We start from the raw sequence: 23,015 nt of genomic DNA on the forward strand, positions 1-23,015 counted from the left end.
GGGAGCCTGATGTTATTCTGACCGCCTGAATTGTCACCCCTGGGTGTCCTGGCACAAGCTGGGGGGCAAGAGTTGATCAGTCCTTGGAGAGGGGGCCCAAAGCCAATGCAGGCTGGAGGGTGTCAGGCAGGGCTGGGGCTGATTTGGTTTTGCTGTGACTTTCAGACAAGATGCTCTTGTCCTGGATGGCTTGGGCAGATCTGTTTGGAAATGGAGCTTGTGATGTTTGAGGAAGCTCTCCCTTTTCCACATCTCCTGCCCTTCCATCATATTTCTCTTACTGACATGATAACAGCCAAGTAACTGAGGTGTTTTCAAATGAGCCTTCATAATTCTGGTGGTGGCATGAAGGTTCCCAGTCCAGCCAGCTCTGACTTGCCAGCACTAGACCTAGTACTTCTTATCTGACAGCAAACGCACTGAAAATCTTAAAAAGCAATCTGCATTTTCACCTTGGTCACACTAAGCAGCTTTCAGGATGTAGTGATGCATTTTGCTGGTTGCAAAGAGCTCTATTGGCAGTTGTTAAATAACTATGTTTAATTTGCCCTAAGAACGCACACAAAATCCGTGCCCCATAAACTGTGCTAAAGATAAGTGTTGCTTTTATATATAGACGTACAAGGTTAATTTAAAGATTTGAGGTTTGCTGACCCTCCAACTCATCGTGCAACCTTTCATATATGTGTAAAAATGGATGTGAGAGGCAGTACGGTTGGGTTTACCTGTTCGTACTGGCAGCAAGGGAGCTGCGGTTGCTCTGGGGGGATGGATGGGTTCGAACATGCATGGCACTAAGGCATGCACTTAAAAACTTCCAGCTCATAAATACTCAATTCTCTGTTCCAGAGGGGCTCGTCTGAACCTGACTGCAGTGAGATGGATAAGGGCTACGACACTCGCCTTTGTGGAGGTCAGTAACGACTACAGCATTGATTGCCAGTAGCACTGGGTGGCACGCAGTGGCCACAGAGTCCTCACCAATGGCAGAACTGCCTTGGCACCAGGAAAGCAGCCCTGGGATGGTAAGGGGACAGCTTGGGTCCAAGGGAGGGGACTGTTCTCCTCAAACTAAATGGAGCTTGAACTAATACTTTATACCTCCCACCCAGGCTCAAAAAATGGCAGCCTTGGTTGCTGGGATGTTCTCCTTTGTTGAACTGCTGCAAGGCTTGGTTTTAGCAAAAAAGTAAGCCCAGCCCCTGAGACATCTGTGTTGAGGACCTGACACTTGGTAATGGTTAAGCACGCATACTTAAGCCAACGCAAGCCGGTGACAGGGGGAGCAATCCCATGGCACAGCACCGTGGGGTTTCTGACTGTGTTATATCAGCATGAAGGAAAAGAGGGGCAGGAGCAAGAGGAGGGGATGAGGAGGTGACCCTACTGGTGTGAAAACAAAGGCCTCACCCTGCTAACATGGTTCATTGTGGTGATCTGCTCTTTTGGACCTTCCATCCAGCATCTTTGAGGGAGGTGCTGCCTTTTGCCAGCTAAGTGACAGTCAAGCTTTGCTGCTCCCATTGTGTTGCACCTTGGAAAGGTGTCTGCTGTGTTTGGCATTGGTTGGGATACTTGGGAATTGAGAGAGTTTTCTCTTCCACAGTTATCAGAGCGGCCGAAAGGCACAAGTGCTGTAGTACCTGGCATTTTGTCTCCCATTTACTCTGGGCTGTAGGACTCATAAGCCAAAAAGGGAGTAGAGGATTGCATTTACCCTTTCTCCCAGCATGGGCTAGGAGAAGCAAAAGGATAAATCAGGAGACATTTCAGCACTTACCTCCTGTTTTTCCAGAAATCACTATACATTGCAAGTGCCTTTGCATATTTTATAGCACTTTAAAAAGCCAATGTAGCTAATCTGGAAGTTGGCTTGTTCAGAGAAGCACAGAACATGTGCAGCCATAAAAATCCCTCATTTGATGCCAAGCCATTGCATTTTCTAGTGTCTGAAAGGCAATCACTATTATGCATCCAAAGATTTTGGCTTGACTCCCCTCAGCTCCTCGTGGTTGGTGAGAACAAAACCACCAGCACAGCATCTTGAAAAGTTGTGTTGTTGCCATATGGTACAGATGTTTCGGTAGCAAAGGCAGCCTCTATCCAAGGGCTCGCCTTTGGAAGAGGAGCAGCATGCTTTCACCCAGTTGGGGAAAAAAAAAAAAAAGTAGTCCAATTAAAAAGGACAGGGATAGCAAGGGAATGCCAAAAGCTTGGAGGAATAATGGTCCTGGAGCAATTAGCATACCTCTACAAACAAGGAAATGTGGTTCATGGAGGGTTTGGCTTGCAAAAATGCAGTCCCAAGTCCCTGAGAGCTACTGAGGGGTTGGGTATTCATAAGGTTTTTCTCCTCTGTCTGGCTCTTATTACTACAAAATGTGTGGGAATTTGTTGTCTTTGGAAAAGCTGTTTCTCTGCCTAGTTTGATTGAAGGTGCTCAGGAGTTTCAGCAGTTAACAGCAATATCTATGAGACACGTATGTGCACACACAAATACTCAGTGTGGTCACATAAGCCCCCTTCCCGTAGGAAACCAGGCTAAAAACATGGACACTCCAAATGCTTGACTCAACATTAGTCTTTAAGGGCTGTTCCCATATCCCCTTCCTCTCTTTATTTGGGCATTTGATGTGTTTGATTGTTGGAGAGAAGAGGAGGAAGACAAGTGTTGGGGTTAATGGTAAGGGATGCTGGTTGTCTCCAAAGCTCTTGCTCTGCCCTGATTCAGGTGATGGCTGAGTCACTTTGGCCCCTCTTCTGCTGCAAAGAACAGCTTGGCCAAACCTAACCGTGTCATCCTTTTCAAAAAAGGTCCCAGCCATGGGAGGAAAGCCATCTTCAAACGGGGAAGGGGGTCAGACGTGTTGGGTGTGTGGGTCCAAGGGGGCCCACACACCGTGAGCTGGCCTCTGTGGCATTGGCAACCTGTTAGGCTGGTGCAGAGGACAGCCTGGAGCTGGCAGTAGCAGTTGGTGCATTTCCTGGCTGTAACCTACTTAAGGGGAAGGCTGAAATCTGTTGCAGGAACAAGCAGCCAGCAGCATTGGGTGCTGGTGGAAGAACGCGCGTGATTCAGCCACCTGAAGGCATCTCCCTGCAGGAGAATTACCTTCCCTATAAAGCAGCAGGCATTGCTCTTAAGTGTTATCAAGCTTAAATCGGTTCCCTAGGTGACATCCTGGTAAGTGGATTTCCCAATTAAGCATGTCCCGATTAAGTGGGATGTACTGTAATTACAGAGTGCTCAGCGCCAGGAGCGAATCAGATCCGTTTGCAGCAGAAGGGCCGGATCGAAGCTCTTCCCCGGCCTGGAGTGGGTTGTACCACGGCACTTCTGTAAGCGTGAGGGTGGGCAGGCAGGAGATGGGATTTTGCACCCACCCCCGCCGTGGCAGTCAGCGTGTTCCCTGAGGAAGGAACATGCAGGAGGAAGCCCTGATGCCACATCTTTAAACCCTTTGATATGGGAGCAAATTCCTTTTGAGGTTGAACTCCTGTGTCTCGGGCTAGTCTGCGAACTCTGGGTGAAGCCTTTGCTCCTGCTGGAGAAAGACCTGTTAGCAGAGATGGCTGCGTGGATGCCATGTAGGGAAACAGTGGCTGTTCCTCAGGAGGCACAGGCTGTCAGATGGTGCTGCCGTCCTCCAGGCAGATATTACAGCCCTTCAGAGCCAAATTCCCTTTGCACAGCCCAAGGGAGGTGGTTCTTGCTTCATAACTCACTCTCCCCACCCCTCTGGCTTTCTTTTTGAAGGTGTCTGGCCCCCGGCATGAAGCCTCATGGTCTTAGAGTCAGATCGGGGATACATAAGCCTGTTCATCTAATGCTTTGTGGTTCCCAGCTGCTGTTGGGACATTGTGGGGAGAGAGGAAGAAGATGCTTCTTTGTTCATTGTCTGTTAGTGAAAGGAAGAATAACTGAGCATTTGCTGCCTTGGACAGGTCAGAGAGCTTTTAGCTGGATGGGATATGAAATCTGATTGGACACCTTCTGGGAATTAACAGGTCAAGGCAACGCTGAAATGCTGGAGATAGACCATCAAGTGTGGATGTGGTGCAAAGGGAGGTGAAATCTGTGCCAGGAGGGGTGTGTGGCACAGGAGCGTGGCCACTTTGGAACTGGAGCAGGACCTGAATGTGGACCCTCAGACCAGGCCAGCCTCCAGCTTTACCACTCAGCAGGTTTACCCAGCTGCCCCAGGATCCCTCATTCCCACTTGGCTAGGAGGTGGCGTAAGTGCAGGGCAGCACACTTTCCCTCCAGGCTCCCAGTCCCCCATGGACTAGGTCATGCTAGCTGGTGGCACATCTTTGGTGGCTGTGGTGCTCCCAGGGGTCTTGTGCCTACAGGCAAGATGGCTAAAAAGCTCTTATACCCATGTTCTTTACCTGGTTAGAGGGTGGGGGGCAGGAGCCCGTCTAGTTCCCAGAGGTGAGACCTTATATTTTGGGGTGACATATTACATTATTTTTAGCCGTGGAGAAAACATTACAGTAGGATAGCAGGGGAACCAGTGAGCTGCTCCTGCCTTTGAGAAGGTTAATCACGTCTATATGAATAGGCTCTGTCCCGTGTGGATGTGGATTGATCCTGACCTCAGCAGCCAGTTGGCACTCCTGCTTGCTGGGCTGACCCCACAGCACCCATGGAGGGTATGCCACCTCTGGCCTGCACCACTCCAGCACCTCAAGCCCCTTGCTGATGCCTCCTAACCTCCTGCTCTGCCCATCCCTCTCCCACCTCAGCAGCTTTCCTCCTCCCACCAGCCAGGCTGGAGCATCCCCACGATGCTTGTATCCATATCCGATGCCTCAGGCTGTCCAGCCAGAGATGTGCAGTGTGTGTCTGTGTCTGTCTCTGTGCTTGTGTACATTCTACCCTGAAGTCCTTGCTCTGCTGCTTCTTCCATACTGCTGGTTTTGCAGTGCCACCCACTGGCAGAGTCTCCCAGAAATCCTCCTCTGCAGCTCTTCTCTGCCACAGGTGATGCTCCAAAGATGTAATATTAGAAGGATGGCTCTGGTGGGTGTAATTCATAGAGCGCATCGCGTGGGTGCTGGCCCGGGACATCTGGAAACCTTCTGGCATCCTTTCCGGTGTATCTCAGTGTATGCTGAGCCCAAGCTGCGAGCTCGCTGGGTTGGCAGAGTCCCAGGTGTCAGCTCAAGGCTGTATTTAAGGCAACTCAGGCTGTGTTTAAGGCAACTCATACTGGCTCACCCCAGTGGGCCATCCAGCCCTGCATCCTGCCTGCAGCGTGGCAGGGCAGGCAGCAGCAGGGTGGTTTCCCATTCCTGCTTGCTGGATGTGCCAAATTGGTTTATGTAGGTTCTGCTTTCATCTTTTCTCATGCAGGTTAAAATACAAACCCCTGACTGACACCAAAATCCATGCTGTACATAAGGAGCATGCATCCCCATGGGGAGTGTGCTCCCGGGGATACAGGCTTGGGGACTTGTGAGGGAGTGGGGGCACTTCAGTTAACAGTCAGCCTGGTCTCCCTGAGTTTGTCTTGTCCCTTTCTGACCCCATTTATACTCTCACCTCCATCCCCAGTTTAATGCCTGATGCGAGCCCAGTGGAGAAACAGGAGGAGAGACAGTGAAGAGAGTGAGCCAGGCAGTTCGTGGGGTCTGTGAGCTGCCACACACAGGAGACTGCTGCCAGGCTGGTACCCAGGCGAGGCAGCCAAAATCAGCTCGCTGCCCGGATGCAATCGCCATGTCGATGCAGCAGCAGCAGCACAGATGGACTGCCAGGAACTTTCTCTCCAGCCTCCTAATAGGCAGTGAGTGCTTCTTTAAAATAAAGCCTGACAAATGGCATGTTGGGGGCGTCAGGTCCTGGAGCACTGTCTTCCGAAAAATATGAAAAGGCACCGGAGGGGAGCCTGGCACAGCCTCCCAGATGACAGTAATTAAAGGCTTTTGCACTCAGACGCTGGGAGCTGCTCCTCTTGCAAATTGGCCTTGATTGAAGAGGAAGAGAATGATTAGGCTGAAGGGGAACGACGGGGGTGGCAGGCGAAAACACCGAGGTAAGTCTCAATTTGTCTTCTGTTGGGTTTATTTTATTTTTTTCCCTCTTCCTCTCTCCCAGACGGTGTCCGTGTGGGTGGAGGGAGCAGGGCTCCAGCTCCCCACAGCCTGGGCTGGCTCTGCCTGAGCTGCTCGGGGGGTGTTAAGCTGAAAAGGAGCAGCTCAGCTCTGGTCCTGCCTGCGCAGCCCCGGAGGGTCGCCCAAAAAGCCATCCCTCTTCCCAAAAGCTCTGTGGGCTGGATGTCACCAGGGTCACCCATCCCTTTGCAGATCTGGCAAAGGGGTTAACCTCTGGCCTGGACTATACTCCTAGCTCTCTACAGGGGCTATACTCCTATAACTCCTATAAACCCCAGGGGTTACAGCTCTTTACCCTGTTTTAATTAGAACAGAGATCTAGGTTTTACCACATTATTTATTTAAAACCTCTGTTTTTGATGAAGTTGTCTGAATATATTTGGGTTCAGTGCTAAGCCCTGCATCAGCAGGAGTGGCTCCTGCAGGGTGGCTGACAACATTACAGAAATTCACTCCCTTCTCTTCCTCAGGGTATGTCCCCTCTCAGACCCACGAGCACCAAAGATGTCCTGGCTCTGGCTGCCTGGCTGGTGTATTCCATGGAGCAGTTTGTCTTGAAGTACTCCGGGAAGTCACTGTGGTGTGAGCACGGATGCTACCTCCAAGCCCAGCCAGCTGCTTCACAGAGCAGGGCCAAGGAACTGGTCCCAAATTCAACCAAGAACCAAGCCCAGAGCATTAACAGTCAGGTAAAGCAATTCAGCTCATGTTATGGCACAACCAAGTACCTCTTTTGTCCTGGTGTGAAGGGCAGCTAAATAAATGTTTTTTATTCAAGCAACTGTAAAAACTCCAGCACAGAGTTTTTGAGCAGCCAACCTTGCTCAAGGAAGCTGCTGGCCCAGTCTGCAAATGGATCCCCTTGTGTGGGTCCAGTCCTGCAACTGCCAAACCCAGTGGCCAAACTCCCTGTGGGCAGATGGGGAAGCAGGCCCGGTGCCCTACATTTGGTGCTCGTTAATATTTGGATGCGATAAGCGGTGTGGCTTAATCTAGTGCAGTAATTGTGTTTGTTATAGGGCAATAACTCTGCAGGGTTGCCATGAAATTCAACGCGGCTTATGAAAAACGCAGGCTGTTGCGGAGGCAGGGCTGCAAACCTCTGGCAGGAAGAAACCCTGTTGGGTCGGGGTGAAACCTGTGAACCAAAAGGGTGATTGGATTGAAGAAGGGACAAAGATGCCCGTCTGTCCCTGCGTGCTGTACCGCAGCCCCTTCCCAGCAGCAGGGTGGGAGATGCTCTGGCTCGGCAGTGGCACTCAGTAACCCCAAATCCTCCCTGGCCTTTCGGAAGGGAAGCTGCTTGCCAGAGGGAGCAAGATAAGTGAAAAAGGAAAAAACAAACAATTTGCTTCCAGCTCCTGCCAGCAGCGGAGGCGGTTACTATGTGAGCAAGGCTTGCGGCACCGGTTCATTCAGCAGGGTAGTGTCTATGTTACCCGGACCCCCGTGCAGGGCAGGCTTTGTGCTCTTGAGATCAGCTCCAAAACCTACTTGAAGCCCACAGATGGTCCTCGAGCTTTGTGTCCGGCCTTGAATATCCTGCTACACTCTTGCAAAATGGCTCATACAGCCGTGCTCGGCAGCGTTGGGGCCATGAGCAGCCGGCTGCCAGAGGAGCAGCTGGGTGATGTTGCAGGGACACCCCGAGATCATACAGACAAGAGGGATCAAACTGGCACTGAGGGGTGACCAGAGGCACTGTTTTGAGCGGGGCTGGATGCTCCTTTGAGTCTGTGTGTGCTGCTTGCAGCAGTCACACCAAGTTGCACGCAAAACTGCAGCACTTGAGGATCAGGATCACACCCCAGGCCAGTTTTTCCTTCAGAAGGTAGAAGAGAATAGAGCACGCTTTCTCTTCCAAACCAGAAGTGAAGCTGGATTCCTTTTCCTCCCCAAAGCACCTGGGTTTGGTCCCGACCCTGTTCTGCATCACCAAGTGAGCAGCAGCGTCTCACTTGCTCCCTCCCATCACTTCCACGTAAACCACCCTGAAACCTGGTCGCAGTCAGGCTGGCTGGTGGGTTCAGCTGCTTGTACTCCAGAAGAGCACAATAAAACCTCCAGAAAATTATTTTTCATTTCTGCGTGCTCCCCCACTGCTGCCTGCAAGCCCCGTGGCTTACATGCTTGGCTGCAAGACATTCCCAGGGGTCGCAGGGTTGGGCTGCAGAGAGGTGAAAAGGGGGGGTCTTCAGCTCCCCCAGTGCCAAAAGGCACCTTCGTGACCCAGCTGCTTATCTCTCCCAGTTATGCACTGTTGTGACTCGACAGCAGATGACAGAGGTTAGGAAAAGGCCTGGGATGGCTGGGATGTCGTTGCCATGGAAATCAGGCAGTGTCTGGAATAGCAAGAACAAGAGCAACTCAAAAAGTAATGATCTGTCACATTGATTAAGGGGGAATCGGGGGGATTTTGTTTGCGGAAAGCCTCGTGCTTTGAGTAATAGGAATCCATATGCCACATCTCCCCCTTCACCTCCCCCTGAAGGGCTCTGTCAACAGGAAATAATCTGATTTGTTTTGACCGGGGGTTTCTCCAGGGAGTACCGACGTGGTTCCTGCCCATCAGCTGCGCTGCACAGCTTCGCCATCCCAGGATGAAAGGCACCAAGTCAATGTAATATTCATTCACTTCCTCTTCCCTCCTTCATTCATTTCTTCATCCATTCATCTGCTTCATTCACATTTCCCCGGCACTTTAATGAGCAGTGCTTAGCCTCTGCAGTCCTGCAGAGCCTTCCCCTGGTAAGCTCCTCACTGCAGATGGCTGTCTTCAGGCTTATTTATTCTGCAGAGCAAACCTCAGCGTGGCTGGAGGGTGGTCGCATTGTGCCCACCTGGTCACCTGGGTCTCTAAACCCCATGCAGATCCCCCCCCCCGGGTTTTGCTATTCCATCTTTTACATTTTGGTGCCCGGCATCCTGCTCTCAGAGACCGATTCAGCAGGGACAGGTGGGTGATAGCCCCCCTCTGGGCTTGGGCCAGGGGAGCAGAGCTGTGGGCCAGCAGTTACAGGGTGAGGGGCTTGGGCAGTGAGGGATCTCAAGCCACGTGCAGGACCAGAAACAGGAGGCACATGCAAGCTCCTGGTTTTAGGGATTTTCCTCAGATGAGCATGTCTCATCCCTCCCATTGCCCAGTTTTGGGCACTCAGAGGGTATATATGGGGGGAACAAGCACATCTGTATTTCAGTGCCCTGTTTTTTAACCACCCCAGAGAAGGTTTGGGGTTTTTTTTCCCCAACATACAGACATTTCTCTTGAAGAAAAATACAATGCCTGAACGGTGGCTGGGTAGAAATCAAAAAAAGATTAAAAGGAGAAAACTAATTTTCCTGCCCATGATCTCACTGGTGGAAACGATCCTTTCCTCCCCCAGCCCAAAACACGCTTTAGCTGTGCGTGCGGGTGAGCTGTGCTCCATCGCTCTCCAAATAGCTAAATGCATTTCTGAACCAAAGGAAGCAAACAGAAAACATCCGTTCTTTGTATAATGGAGAAAGCTTTCTCTTTTGTTCCCTGCTTTTTATCAAGTATCTGCTGCCATTATTGTTACTCACTGGGTTATTACCTCCGAGTGGCTACTTCCACCAGCATGAGCTGGTTTATTGTCTGCTTGGAGCAATTATGGATTGGGATAATTCCTGCCGTGCTGTTTCATTGTGGAAGGATCCGCTGTGCTCCGGGGCCAAGGTAACTTGAGGTGATTTGTACTGCTGAGTTACCCATCAACTTAATTAGGAGTGGGTGGCTGGTGCCCCGCCGTATGCTGGGACAGAAGGATCAGCAGAGGCTGAGCCCAGGCATCTTCTCGCTGTGAGAGGTATTCAAAGGAAAGTTTGTTCAGTGGAGCAGAGACAGGGGTTAGGTTTATTTCTAGGACTAGTTTGTCTTTATTCACTGGTTGACAAAATGTTGGCTAACACATCCTCCCTCCAAGGGTGCAGGACCCCATTGCTGTGTGTGCAGAGAGGACAGGAGCGTCTCTGCAGGAGGACTTGGTGGAAGACACTCACTGTCTTGTTCATGGCTTGCATCTGAGAGGTCATTTGTTTCCATGTCCTGTGCTGCAAAGATAAGAGGAGGAAAGCATTTCTTGTTCTGTGTGGGATTTCCCCTTAGAACTGCCTCACCTTGCTGGTTGGAGAGGGGAAATAAGATGAAAACATTTCTCTGAGGTTTGCGATCAAGACCTTCTCCTGGGCCTCGCACATCTGTGGAGATCAGAGCCCCAGTGCTGTCGTGCTGCCTCTTTGAACCGGGGGGAGTTTCACCCCAGGCAGGAATATACACCTGGCTCTGTGTTAGAGGGCTCAGCCTGCAGCTTGCAAAAGTACCTGGTTATTTTTATTCCTTTGATACTTGATCTACTATCAAAATAACTGATTTTTTTTCTCTTTAACTCCTTAGGAATCCCCAAAAAACCTGCCACAGGTGAGGCACTGCCAAAAGCCCCCTCAGTTGCCCATGCACAGGAGGGGTCGGGTCACCGCTTGCGCAGCCCTACAACTGCAGCTATGTGTGGTGCAGGGTTTCTCCTGAAGACGTGAGGGTTTTGTCCTGCCCTGCGTGGGTTTTGCAATCCAGATACTCAGGTTAGTAACAACGTGTTTATACATTCACTTGCTGGTAAATAAATACAAAAGTGTGACACTTAAGCACTTGCTAAGGCCCTGACAAACACCGTTTTCCCACAGTTAGTAACCTGTGGATTAGGAAGCTGGTATTTTTATTTATTATTAATAGCACACAATAAAGACAGATTAGCATGAAACTATAATGCCATCACATGCTTTCAAAATCCTCCATGCCAAGACCCCATCCAAGTTCAGCACAAGTAGCAGTGAGCTTTTCTAAGGAGGCTTGATGATGAGAAGTCTTTTTTTCTTGCTGGTTTAGAAAATGTAACTGGCAAGGTTGAATTTCTGGGGTTGTATATGTACATAAAACATCACAAAACGGCATTGTTCAGTTATTTGCTCCATTATTAAGCTTGGCCCTCCATACCCACAGAAATCTCTAGCTGTCTGGACTGCACCTGACACAGAGAAGTCCTGTTGGATCCGCTTACTGAAGCTCCTCTTGGATTTGATACTAAGCCCATGCCCTGGGCTAGGTCAATATTTGCCCATTTCCCACTATTTTCTTGTGCAGAGCATGGCTTCACGCTTGCTTTGTTATTCACACCTGCCCCATCTAAACTCTTAGGTACCCCTTCTGCAAGAAACTGATGGTTCAAACTGATCCGAATCAGACAAAAACTTCACCCCTTTCCTGCTGCAGGTTGGACCTTGGGAAATGTCATTGGGGGGTACAGGGACCAGGAGGTAGTAGGAAGCCACCTCTCCCCTGCTCCTCTCTGCTCTGCCTCTTGTTAAGCCAAGGCTCTAAGGGTCTGGAATTCCATCCCAAAGTTTCAAAGCAATCTTCCTTGTGTCCTTCCTTGCTGGGCTGTGTTCCCAGAGCGAAGTGAAACAGTGGTCGTTCACAGAGCACATTGCCCTCAGAATCACAGTGACAGCATCTGGGGACCTGTAGGACAACCTTGCCTTTCCTGATGGGGAGGCAGAGAGCTGGCAGGAGAAGGCAACAACTCTTGAGTTGTGGTGCTGTCACTGCTGCCTCCTTTTACCATCAGCTGCATGAGTCAAACTCCCCTTTTCTGCTCAAAAAATTTCCTGGACCAAAAGTCTCACAGCCACTCTTGCCATCCCAGAGTGCACTAAGGTATGAGCTGCCCTTGCAAATTTTCTCCTTAGGTAACTCAGTGCCTGAGTGGATTGTTTGAGTCCAGGCTGACTTGGGAGACATGGAAGCTAATGTCCACCTGCCAGCTGTACGTGGGGGTCCATGCCCTTCAAGGCAGTAACATCTCAGGTCCAGATGGGCACCCAGCAGTGGCATCCTGGCAGATGACTTGAGATCTCTATCAGATGATAGTGGAGGCCTCCAGAGCCTTTTCCTACACAAGGTTGGTGTCTTACATCCCTTTTCCCTCATATTTTTTGCCCTTGGCCAGCTCTCTCAGCTTCTTTCCCTTGGCCCCAGCTCCTGAAACAGCCCTGGGGTTCGGCACACTGTGTGAAGGTACCTCCTGAGTGCCCATCTGCATTCATGGAAATAGTCCTACCAGGACCTGGTGGCATTTGTAATAAATATTTGCATTTTGTGAGGAAATCCCCTGTTTAAATATAGAGTGATATTAACTCCGTCTTCTTTGTGTTCCCCCATATTCCTGAGCTCCGTTCATCAGCCCTGGCCCCTGAGACAGCTCTGCTGAAAGCAAATATGTCAGTCTTCACTGCACAGGGAATATTTTAAGGCTCTGAAAACAAAGTTTATTATAGCAAAGCTGCCAAAAGTGTAACCACTGCCATGCTAAAATATCCTCTCCTCCTACATTTGTAACGTGGGAGTCTTTTATATCCTCTTTACTGCTGCTGAACCATACATTTGTCTTGGCAGCAGATGTATATAGACTGGGACCTATTTCAGTGTCATGCAAAAGAGCTCTTAGGTTAAAAGATATATTACAGCTTACTGGAAAGCTTGAAATTAACTGCGTGATGATGCCACATGAAGATAAAGAACCAGCAATTTTATTGAATTGCGATTTTATCCATATGGGCTGAAGGTTTGAACTGTGTTAATATCTCCAAAGGTCTCTATTGGCCAAATTAACTATTGAGTTTTGGGCAACTAGGTGGAGATAGGAAAAAGGGACCTTGTTTAACCGTTTCCAGAAAAGCACTGCCTCCTTCTCCACCGTATAGGAGTAACCCAAAGAGAAGGCAGTCAAAGCACAGCCCCTGCTCCAGCCATCGCTGGCCATTGCAGGGGCTTCAGGGAAGCCATCTACTTCCTCTGCTCTCGGGTGCAGGGGAAGGAAAGACTGTCGGTCCCTACGAAGCTCTGCTGTGGTTATTATTAATACCAACCCCATAAATGTTAGTACTTCAGTGGCCAAATTCCTCTGCGGTGCTGACAGAGCTCTTACAGCCCTCGCATTTAAGCAGCGGTACTGAAGGTGTCCTCGGATGGCCCAGCATTTCCTCGGGTGTCTGGCAGTGGCAGGCAAACAGTTAACGACAGAAAAATATGTATAGGTTTAGGGGAAGGATTTTTTTTTAATATATGTTTTTTGCTTCACATCTGAGCTCTTGGCACAGTGTCCCCCGCCTCTAATCACACCTTATAACTGCAGTTTAAATCAAAACCCGCAAGGCTGGACCAGTTGGATCCAGTTCCTATTAAGCCATTTGATCTGCGACTGAGCAGACTTGCTGTCACCAAGCCAGTCCCCTGCCTGTGCCTCTACATAATGAGGCTCCCGTGGCAGCCTGCCTCTCCCCGCTCAGTGCAGGGGAATCCATGAAATACCGGGTATTTCGTGGATACGTCCCCCCCTGCACCACCTCTCTCCTCCTCTCGCCCCCTCCCCAAGCAGCCGGATGGTGAAGCACACCCGGCGGCTGCACCAGCATGGGGAGGCTCTCGCCAGACTGCAGAGCACAGCTAAAAGCTTTGGCCATTTAATAGGTCCGAAAAAGAAAAAAAATTAAAAAAAAAATATTTCCAAGTTAAAGCAAAATCCCTTTTTTTTTTGTTCCTCACTGTAATTTGTTCAAGCATTAACCCCTGGAAGAGGTTAGTCGGTGGTTTTGCTATTAAGGACACTCTGCAGCTGTGAATGGGTATGCAGCTGCCTTTAATAAAAGATGAGGTCTCATCCCCTCTGTGGTGCATCCCTTCTCCGACAGACCAGTGGTTGGAACCACAGCTGATAACGTTGCCTGGGCCCCATTTTGCTCTCTGCTGGTATTAGTAAAGGAGCTGGTCTCCTGATTTTATAGACCTAAAAAAAAAAAAAAGTCACTGTTTATTCTTTAAATTAACGCACCCGCGGATGCACACGTTAACAGCAGGAAGGAAAGGGTCCCAGACACAATCTCAGCCACCTCTGTCCTGCCCATCGCTGCTCCCAGGACCCCTGTGGACGCAGGGCTAGAGGACAGAGGGAATCGATGGCTCAGCATCCAGGACTGCATCACCAGCCTTCTGGTTTAGCTCCTTTTTGCAGCCATTTTGAACACTGAATAAAGCAGGAAAAATAGCATGCAGCCGTATAAATCCAAGCCAGTCTCCGAAGTCAGATGTGTTTGACAGCGGAATTGCAGCTGCGACAGGAAAGGAGTATATTCACTAGCATTTCCTGCCTTTTTTTTAAATCAGTCTTTTGAAAAGCACTGGTTTGGGTGGGAAGTTTGTTTGGGTGAAATTATTGAGGACTTATTCTATTAATGGGATTTTTTTTTCCTTCCCTTCATATGTCACTGAACCACACAAGACAGCTGCAGACTTTGAACTCTGAATCTCCATTCAAGGACTTTGAGCTCCTAAGGTTGATTTTACCACTTCAATAATAGGGACAATTATGTGAATTGGTGTCAGAAGCAAGTTGTACGATGAGTGAAGGGAAATACAGCTCTGGAGCCAGGTTATTGCTTGAGACAAGGCTGCAGCAGGCGACGGCGCCCAGCTCTCCCAGCAGAGATGGCTGCAGTGAAATAACTCAAGAGGGCCTGGTCAAAATTAATTGAGTTAATTAATTGAGCAGCTGTGGAATGGCTATTTTCTCTGCGTGCCCTGGCTCTTAGTCCTCCTCTCCAAGGGGAGGAGTGCCACTGAACCTGTTTATTGGCAATGCTGGTTCTGTGAAGCAGAGGTTGTCACGTTCAGTGTCTCATCATCTCTGAAATGATAAGGCATCACAGGTGTCTGAGCCTCAGCTGGAACTGAGGAATTTTAGACCTTGTAAAAACATTTTCTAGATGCAGAGAATTGAGAGAAGGAGATATTCTGGAGAGTTTCTACATTAGTGTCTGCAGGAGGATAATATTGCCTCCCCTCCTCCAGCTGCAAGCCCAGGATGGGGACATGGTGCTGGGTGGCACCTGCAACGGGCAGGTGGGCTGGGTGCACGGTGTGCTTCAGAATCCTCAAAAATGGTATAAACCTGGATCTTCACTTTCCTTTTGTTACGTGCAGCAGGGCAGGTCCTGCTCTGGAAATCACTGGGTTGTGGATCAGACACGTAGCTGATGGAAATGCTGCTGTGGCCCATGGAAGGGGTTTTGGGGTGGGGTGGGGTTTTTTTTCAGCCAACCCATTCAGGAAATAATAAGCTTTTATTTTCTCAGCCATCACTTTTTGCAGCATGTGTCAAGCTAACAATGGCTGGGTATTCCTCTGAGGCTGTAAAATAAGCTCATTCATCCTTTCTCTCTATTTGTAGGGAGAACAAAACAAACAAAAAACAAAACAAAAAAAGACAAACCCTCTGAGCTACTGTTTGGTCTCCAGACGGAGCCTGTGGTACGGCACCAGCAGCCAAGCACCGCTCTGGGTCAAACATGAAGGCAATGTGCCGTTCCTGTTCGCTCCACCGCACGGATGCAGAGCGAGGGAGAAGGAAGGAATGTCAGTGGGAGCCTCTTGTGGGCTCCTCCTTGCCAAGGGGAGCCTCCCTCTGGCCTTTGCTGGAGCTCTGTAATTTCCAGCAGGATCATGTTAACCGCGGACCGTGCAGGGAACAGGGCTGGGGTTTCAGTCCATGGCCACCTTCCCGTTGAGTCAGGGCTGAATCACCACCCCGCGCTGAGCGCAAAGGGCTGGAGATGCTGTTTTGGTGGAGGTGGTGGTGGGACCTCAACCTGCATCAATGGTGGGGATGGACGGGGGATGCTGTTACTTGGCACGTGGCTTTGTGGCCCGATGTTGCGTGGCATTGAAATGCAGCAGAGGTCAGGAGAGGGAGAGAACAAAGTGACATCTATGTCTTTCAAAAGAGAGGCAGCAAACGAGTTGCCTGACTCCCTGTGAAAGGGCTTGGTGGAGGAGTTTGGGTGCTACCTGCTACCCCAAAACTCCCTGCCAGTGACAGGAGACTGGTGAGGGCAAAATCTCCAGTGTGGCTGTGGGTTAAGGATGGCAGCACTGCAACCTGCCAGGAGCAAAATGCTAGAAAAAGTAGATCCAAGCATTTGGAAAATCTTGTGGGGTTTTCTGGGAAAGTGCAGGCTAGTACGTGGCCATCCTGGAGAGCCACAGGAGCAGCAGTTGTGTAGCTGCAGGTAGAGGTTGGCACACACTGATATGAGGCCTGATCCAGTTACAGCCCAAATTTCAGAGCTCGTGAGCAACCACTGAAATCCAAAAATGAGGTGGGCTCATGGGCAGTCAGACAGGGGTACTTAAACCAAGGGTGTCCTGTCACTTGTAAGGTGTCTCTGCTTGGCTCCAAGCTCTGCCTGCATCACCTCCCACTGGAGACCGTGCTGATGGGTTTGAACTTTCGATAGGGAAAGGAGATTGTGGATGCTTAAAATAAAGGCAAAAGCCTGCAGAAGAAATGGTCTTGAGAGGGGGTGGCCTAGACTGGATTGGAAGATCAGGATTAACCTTCATCCCCACTTTCCATGGATATTCCAAGAAACACCAGCTTTTACTGGCACTGCATCTGTCTTGAAGGTCTTGAGATATCAGACCTCAATGCTCACCCTGCTTTTCAGGTTTGAGGAGATGCTTTATCTTGACTAATCTGGGCTAACCCATCAGCACATCCCAGTGGCTTTGCCAGCAGGGAGGTCTGGCCAGAGCTGCTTGGCCTGGAGATGCAGTCCAAAAGCAGGAATCACACATGGGGAGAAGCAAGGCTCGCAGGAATGGTTGAAGAAGAGAAGGACTGGACCCAGAGATCCCTCCTGTCCTTCCAGCAGGTTTAAGGCCTATTCTTTGGTGTGTTTTACTGGTCCAAAAGCAGAGCAACCATTCATCCTGCTGAATTCCTCCCAAATTCTCCGGTCATAGCATGGCCGGTATGAATGCCAGCAGCTGGAAGACTGAAATAGCAGCTACCATTGCTTAGGCCCCACTGATTTGTCCTGTGGTTTTTCTGTGTCCTTTAATCGCCAGCAAATAATCCCTCACTTCCTTGCGGTCTTTCTAATTCCATGCTCTGTGCTGGTGCTTCCTGTAAACAGCAGGGCTGGTGGCCCATGCATGGCCACTGCTGTGTAATTGAGGCTCTCCCCAGCCGCGCAAAGGGCATGTGACAGGGCTGTTTTTCAGGCTGGATGTGGCCGTGTCCAAGGGCTAAATAATGGAAACGCCTGATTCTCCACTCTGTCCACCCAGCCAGGAGAAGTCAGGGCTGGCTCTGGTGAGGCCAGTGAATAATACAGGTGTAAAACCAGCACGTGTGAGAGCATCAGGTTCTGGCACCCAATGAATTGCACCATCTGGCCTCCAGCAATCATGATTAGGCCAGCCCTTGAAAGCAAAATTGGACTAAATTATGGAAAATGAGGTCCTTCCAGCAAACATTTGCACTGGTGCTTGCTCGCCTGCCTGTGCAGGAGCCATGTCCTGTGCAGACACCGTGACCAGACCTTGATTAGCCTCTAATTGCCACATCTCTGGTCTAAAATTTTGAGTTGAGGCCTAAAATTAAAGGAAGAGATGAAGGGCCTGTGCTGGATGAAGGCCTTTGGTATTGATCCTTTGCACTCTTTTAGGTAAGAGATCTCTAGATCCTCTGGGGCACTCTGATAGCAAGGGAGGTTGAGAATGTATTTTTCTATCAAAATATCTTCAGATGCTTCATGCCTCCCAGAGCTGTAAGATTTGGCAATCAGATAGCCATCCTCAAGACTAAGAGAATTAATTTTCCCCAGGTGAGTTTGTCTCAAGCGGATGGTGGATCAAAGAGGGTTTTGAGAAGAGCTGGGATGGGCTTTTTGGGTGGCAAAGCTTTTCCTCCTGTCTGAAAGCTCATTTCTCTGGGTTTCTGTTGACCAGTGGATCTTTCCACAGGTACCTGAGTGTCCAACAAACAATTTTTGCAGGAACATCTTTGCTGACGACGTATCTCGGGCTCTCACTTGTGCTTGTCCTGGCCATCCTTGTACACGAAGTGTCTGCATGTGTTCAGCTGGAAGATGATGGGGTGAGTGTGCATATGGAGGTGATTCTGGAGATGGATGGGTGCAATCCTACCAGCCCTGCCAATATTTGCAACTTGAAACGTTGGGGGAGGGACTTTTTATCAGGGAGTGCAGTGATAGGACAAGGAGTAATGGTTTTAAACTGAAAGAGGGGAGATTTAGATTAGATATTAGGAAGAAATTCTTTACTGTGAGGATGGTGAGACCCTGGAACAGGTTTCCCAGAGAAGGTGTGTCTGCCCCATCCCTAGAGGGGTTCAATCCCCTGGCAGGGGGATTGGAACTCGATGATCTTTAAGGTCCCCTCCAACTCTAACCATTCTGTGATTCTATGATTATGTATTTACAGCAAGACATGACCATAAGAGGGGTTTTATAACCAGCTGGTTAACAAGTGCTCCTTCCCAGCATGGCTGCTTCCAGAAATCTCCAGGTTTCGACCTGCTGGCTATTTCAAGTAAGTCTCAATTTATATATTTTCTTTTCATAAGCTCTCCATGGCCAAGCTGTGACAGCTGAGGGAAACCTGCTCAGTCTTTCAGTATTAAGATCTCAATTATCAGAGGACTGGCTTCTTCCACAGGATTGTGTGTGTGTGTGTGTTGGGACTCCTTAAAGTCTTTTCAGAGCTGAAGCATAAGCGGGGACTCAGCTTGGTGTGGTATTGGGGGCTCTGAAAAAAAATGCCAGGAGGGAAAGTCCAACCTCGATTTTTGTCATTTAATGCCACTTAATGTCTGTCACCTTGTTTAGAATGGGACAACAGCAAATATGTAGTAGAGCTGAGTTTTTCCATTAAATGCTAACAACCTAGTTGTACCTCCCCATGGTGCTTGTATGGTAGGGAACTGTGGGCATCCTCCAGCTGGCTGATGTGCTGAGACACGCAGTGGGTGTCCTGCTCTGTGTGCTCTGGTGTTGAATAAAGGAAGTTGGGAGGCCTGATGTGAGGAATCAGGTGGGAAGTTTGGGTTTCTGGCTGCCTGCACAGCTCCAGTGTGACCAAATGGTGGCAGGAGTAATCCCAGAGCATCCCATGGAGATCAAATTGGGGCAGGACTGGGAATTGCTGGCTTTTTTCATGACCATCTTTCCCTTATGAAGTAGATGTCACATTATCGCTAGGTTGAGCTGTTGGCCGAAACCAAGCCATACACAAAATCAGACAAAACCAAAGCTTCTACAAGCTGTTAGATCTTTCCCTAAGTCCTCTTGAAAGCACCACAGGTGTAGAAGAAATTGCCCCAATCTGTATATATTTATGCCTGCTCTCATGGATCTCCCTGGCCTCAGGCTGACCATGTGCCTCCACTGCTCCATTTTTTCTGATGGTGGGGATGTGAGAAGCCTTGAGGGGGACAGAAAGGCTTTGCCCAAGCATCAGTAGGAGCCCTTGAGACCCGAAGCCAATAATCCTTGCCTGGAGCTGGTCCCTTTGGCTCCAGGCACTGCTGAGTTTGCTGGTGGAGAAAACCACTGCATTAGATGAAACCACTGTTAAAGGAGACTTCACAAAAGTGAATAGCTAGTGGTCAAAAAGAGCTGCCAGGCTCCTGCTTTCTCAGTAACTAATAAAAGTGCTTTTTAACACAATTAATGTGATGTCTTGCTAAAGACTGAAGGAAATTGGAATTGAGACATTTGTATTTTGACAGACTCTGTGGAAAACTTCTGTTCAGACTGGTAGGAATGAAACCAATAAATTTCTGAAGAAACTTTCTGAATTCAGCCTTCAAGATAATAGATAGGCTGTTCTGACTGCGGATAAATAAACTCTGTTTTTATAAGCATTTAAAGACCTTCGGGATGACGAAGTGGAACATACTTCAAGTCTCCAAAGATGGGAAGTGGCTTCTGAGTCAAATGCCCTCCCGTGCCAGGGCTCGTATTTTAGACTGAGATCACTCTTTTGTGACTTGTTGACAGGTTTTTTGTTGTCCTTTGAAGAAAAAAAGGGAAAACGTCCCAGGCTGAAAATAGCCATGAAACATTCCCCAACTGGCCAACCTGTTCTTCAAGAAAACTTCCCAGGGAACGTAAAGCTCTAGCCACAGCCCTGAAAATGCCAGCTAAGAAATGGCACGTAGAGTGATGATTGGGGTGAAAAAAACCTAGTTTGGATGACAACAGCTGACCACCTGAGGAAGAAAAGAAGGTAGGTAGGTTGGTTCTCACCAGGAAATGCTTAGAGGATGGACTCTAAAGGTGGGAGCAACTCCCTTTTTGCCTCCCCCTCTCGTGAAGAACAACCCTACTTGCAATTCCTGCCCTCTCTGGCAACAGCCACAGCCCTCCCAAAGGCCGGTGGTGAAAAGGCTGGATCAGAGCTCGTCACCTTTGGAATAGCAGGGCAGGTCTCTGCATCTGTGCAAGGCTGGGGCTTAGTTCTGCAAACAAAACCAAACCAGATGAAACCCAGAGCCATGGGTGGTGAGCAACGCTGAAGGGTTAGCGCCAAGTTTTGTTTGCTTTCTTCTCCTGCCTATCTACCAGCTCATGTGAACTCTTGGATGTGTTGGGCAGAGGCCAGCAGTATATGCTTTATTTGAAACGTAAAGTCACATTTCTGGAGGAAAAGAGAGATGAATCACATGTACAGGGTGGAGCCCAAACCAGGCTGATGGGCTTCAAATAGATGTGGGTACCTGCAGTGGCTCGTGACCAAAGAACAGTCCTGGCAGAAGGGTGGCACACTGGAGCAACGTGCTTCAAGGCTAAACGTCAGTGCTATGGCCAAGTTGCTGAGGCTTGCAGAAGAGGCACCAGAGCATTTAGAGGGCTGGCTCAAGGAGCTCCATGGCTTGTGGTGTACAAAGGTGGTGGAAATGGGGGAGTGATGGGATTTAGGAGGCAAAGCCTTATAAGATGGCTGGAAATGGGCACCCTGTGAATCCAGCCTGTAAAAAAGGCTCTATTATTTAAAAGTCATGAATCAGGGAAGTAACTTGGCTAAGCTTCTGCTGATCCTCTGCTGCTGAGAGTGTTTTGATCCAGACTGATCCCTCCCCCCCAAAACAGATGCTCTGATTCACGTGGAAATGAATTCAGGTCTGAGCTGCCCTGGGGAGGAGCTTTGGATGCTGCAGCAACTCACCCTGCCTTTGAGACTGGATTAGGGAAAGGTTGTCCTTGCCAAGGAGCCCACGGGGAGCAGAGGGTCTGAAGGAGGTGCTGAGGCTTTGACTCATGTGCAGAAGATGGCCCAGGAGCAGGAAGATGCAGCAGCATCCCTCTGGGGCTCAGCATGTGGGCCACACCGTGCCTCTGCTGCTGCCTCAGCAGCACCTCCTGGGCTCTGGTTGCTGATGGGGGGGGCAGAGGGAGGCTTTTTTTCTAACAGGGGAAAAAAAAATAATCTGCTTGCAAGTAGCCAGCACAGACTCTGGCTGGCTGCAGGAAACGTGTGCTCCTGCCGCCAGAGACACCACAGTTGCTACAGCAACTGCAAAGCACAGCGACTCACCAACACCCTCCCTCTGCCACCCTCCACCCCAACAAAATAAGGCAGAGCAGGGAAGGTGATGATGAGGAGACAAAGCAGCTGGTGGGGATGCCGTGACCCCCTGGCAGTTGGGGCTGCCACATGCTCTGCTCCTGCCCGGGCACCGCTGCGTTCCCATCAGGCTTGACAAGCACTTGGTTTCCAGGTCAATATGGTTTCATTGAGTGGATCTGTGATGCAGGGATGGCCTCCCAGAGCACACAACGGTCCCCCTGCCTGCCTTCCCACCCCAGGCAGCTCCCCAGTGGGCACCTGTGGGAAGGTGATGCTGGGTCAGATCCTCGGTGCTTGTTCAGCCGTTGGGGCCAGTGTGGGAGCTGTTAGGATGCAGATGTGATGCTGGGGATGCTGCAGGGAGCAAGGGGAGGCAATTGGGAGGCTAAAATTGAGCTGTGCTTTGTGAGCACCTGCCATCTCATTACTATTTCAATCGGGCTCTCCGTGGTTCCCAGGACTGTGTCGTCCTGCCTCGGTAAAAGCACATGGTTTCCCCCAGTGCTCCTCTCTTAAATATTTAATGGCAGGAGGAAGAGCTGTTTTAAGAAATGCTTCAGTGCTTCCATCTGAACAGAAGGTTGTTTGAGGTGGCCGGAGCAGACAAGAAAAAGCTTTAGCTGTAATTTTTCGGCATCCTTCTGCTCTTGAAGGGGTGGCAGCATGATGACGCAGAGTAGGGGGGAAAGGAGAGGTGTTTCGGATGCCTGGAGAGAGGAAGGACTCCTGGGATCTGTCCTGCATCTCCTTCCCAACTCTGTACCACTATAGCCTGATTTCTTACATTAAAACATTTGAAAGAGGCTTCAGATTTGGAGCTTTAGTGGAAAATGCTTGAAGATCACCTGCCCCCAGATCTTAGCCAGGCTGGATGTGTCAAGTTTGCCAAATGCCAAGGGTATAACGGAGATTTAAAGGCATCCACCTGCCAGAGACTTCCTAAGGATTTATTGGAGTTCATGAAGTGGTTTGAAAAGCCTGGATAAAATCACTGTGGAAGGAAATGTGTTTTAATCCCAGCCAAGTTATAAATCAGGCCATCCTTAATACAAATGACTGCTTGAGATGAGGCTGATACAAGAGGGGAGGGTTGTGCTTCTCCTTTGTTCAGCAGTCCTGTGTCCCAGCACATCCACTCCTGTGGGGACCAGCTTGGTTATTGCCGGTACTCAGAGCAAACCTTTGTCTACACAGATGCCCCCATCTGCACATCGGGGAGTTGGGATGCCAGTGGGGCTGATGGAAGTGTTGCCACAGCCCATATTATCTTATCTCCCTAATAAAGGCCATTTCCTTGCAGGGCAGCTGGTGTCAGGCTGAAATCAGTGGCCTTAAGCACTCTTTCCAGAACAGGTTGGGCACAGGCACTATTTAAACCAGTAAAACGTCC

The 23,015-nt window shown here is 49.6% G+C and overlaps 1 long non-coding RNA gene across 1 annotated transcript in view; it reads left to right on the forward strand.

Moving 5' to 3' along the window:
* Positions 1 to 23,015, forward strand: part of LOC106898256 — a 29,403-nt gene that overhangs the window by 1,028 nt on the left and 5,360 nt on the right. Inside the window, exons 2-7 of the long non-coding RNA XR_001413903.1 lie at positions 850 to 1,025; positions 5,561 to 6,809; positions 10,535 to 10,719; positions 11,884 to 12,095; positions 18,031 to 18,131; positions 18,479 to 18,586. This is a non-coding gene — a long non-coding RNA (uncharacterized LOC106898256). The remainder of the gene's footprint in view (positions 1 to 849; positions 1,026 to 5,560; positions 6,810 to 10,534; positions 10,720 to 11,883; positions 12,096 to 18,030; positions 18,132 to 18,478; positions 18,587 to 23,015) is intronic.

Source organism: Calidris pugnax, unplaced genomic scaffold, assembly GCF_001431845.1.
Source record: "Calidris pugnax isolate Ruff unplaced genomic scaffold, ASM143184v1 scaffold407, whole genome shotgun sequence".
Taxonomy (NCBI): Eukaryota; Metazoa; Chordata; class Aves; order Charadriiformes; family Scolopacidae; genus Calidris; species Calidris pugnax.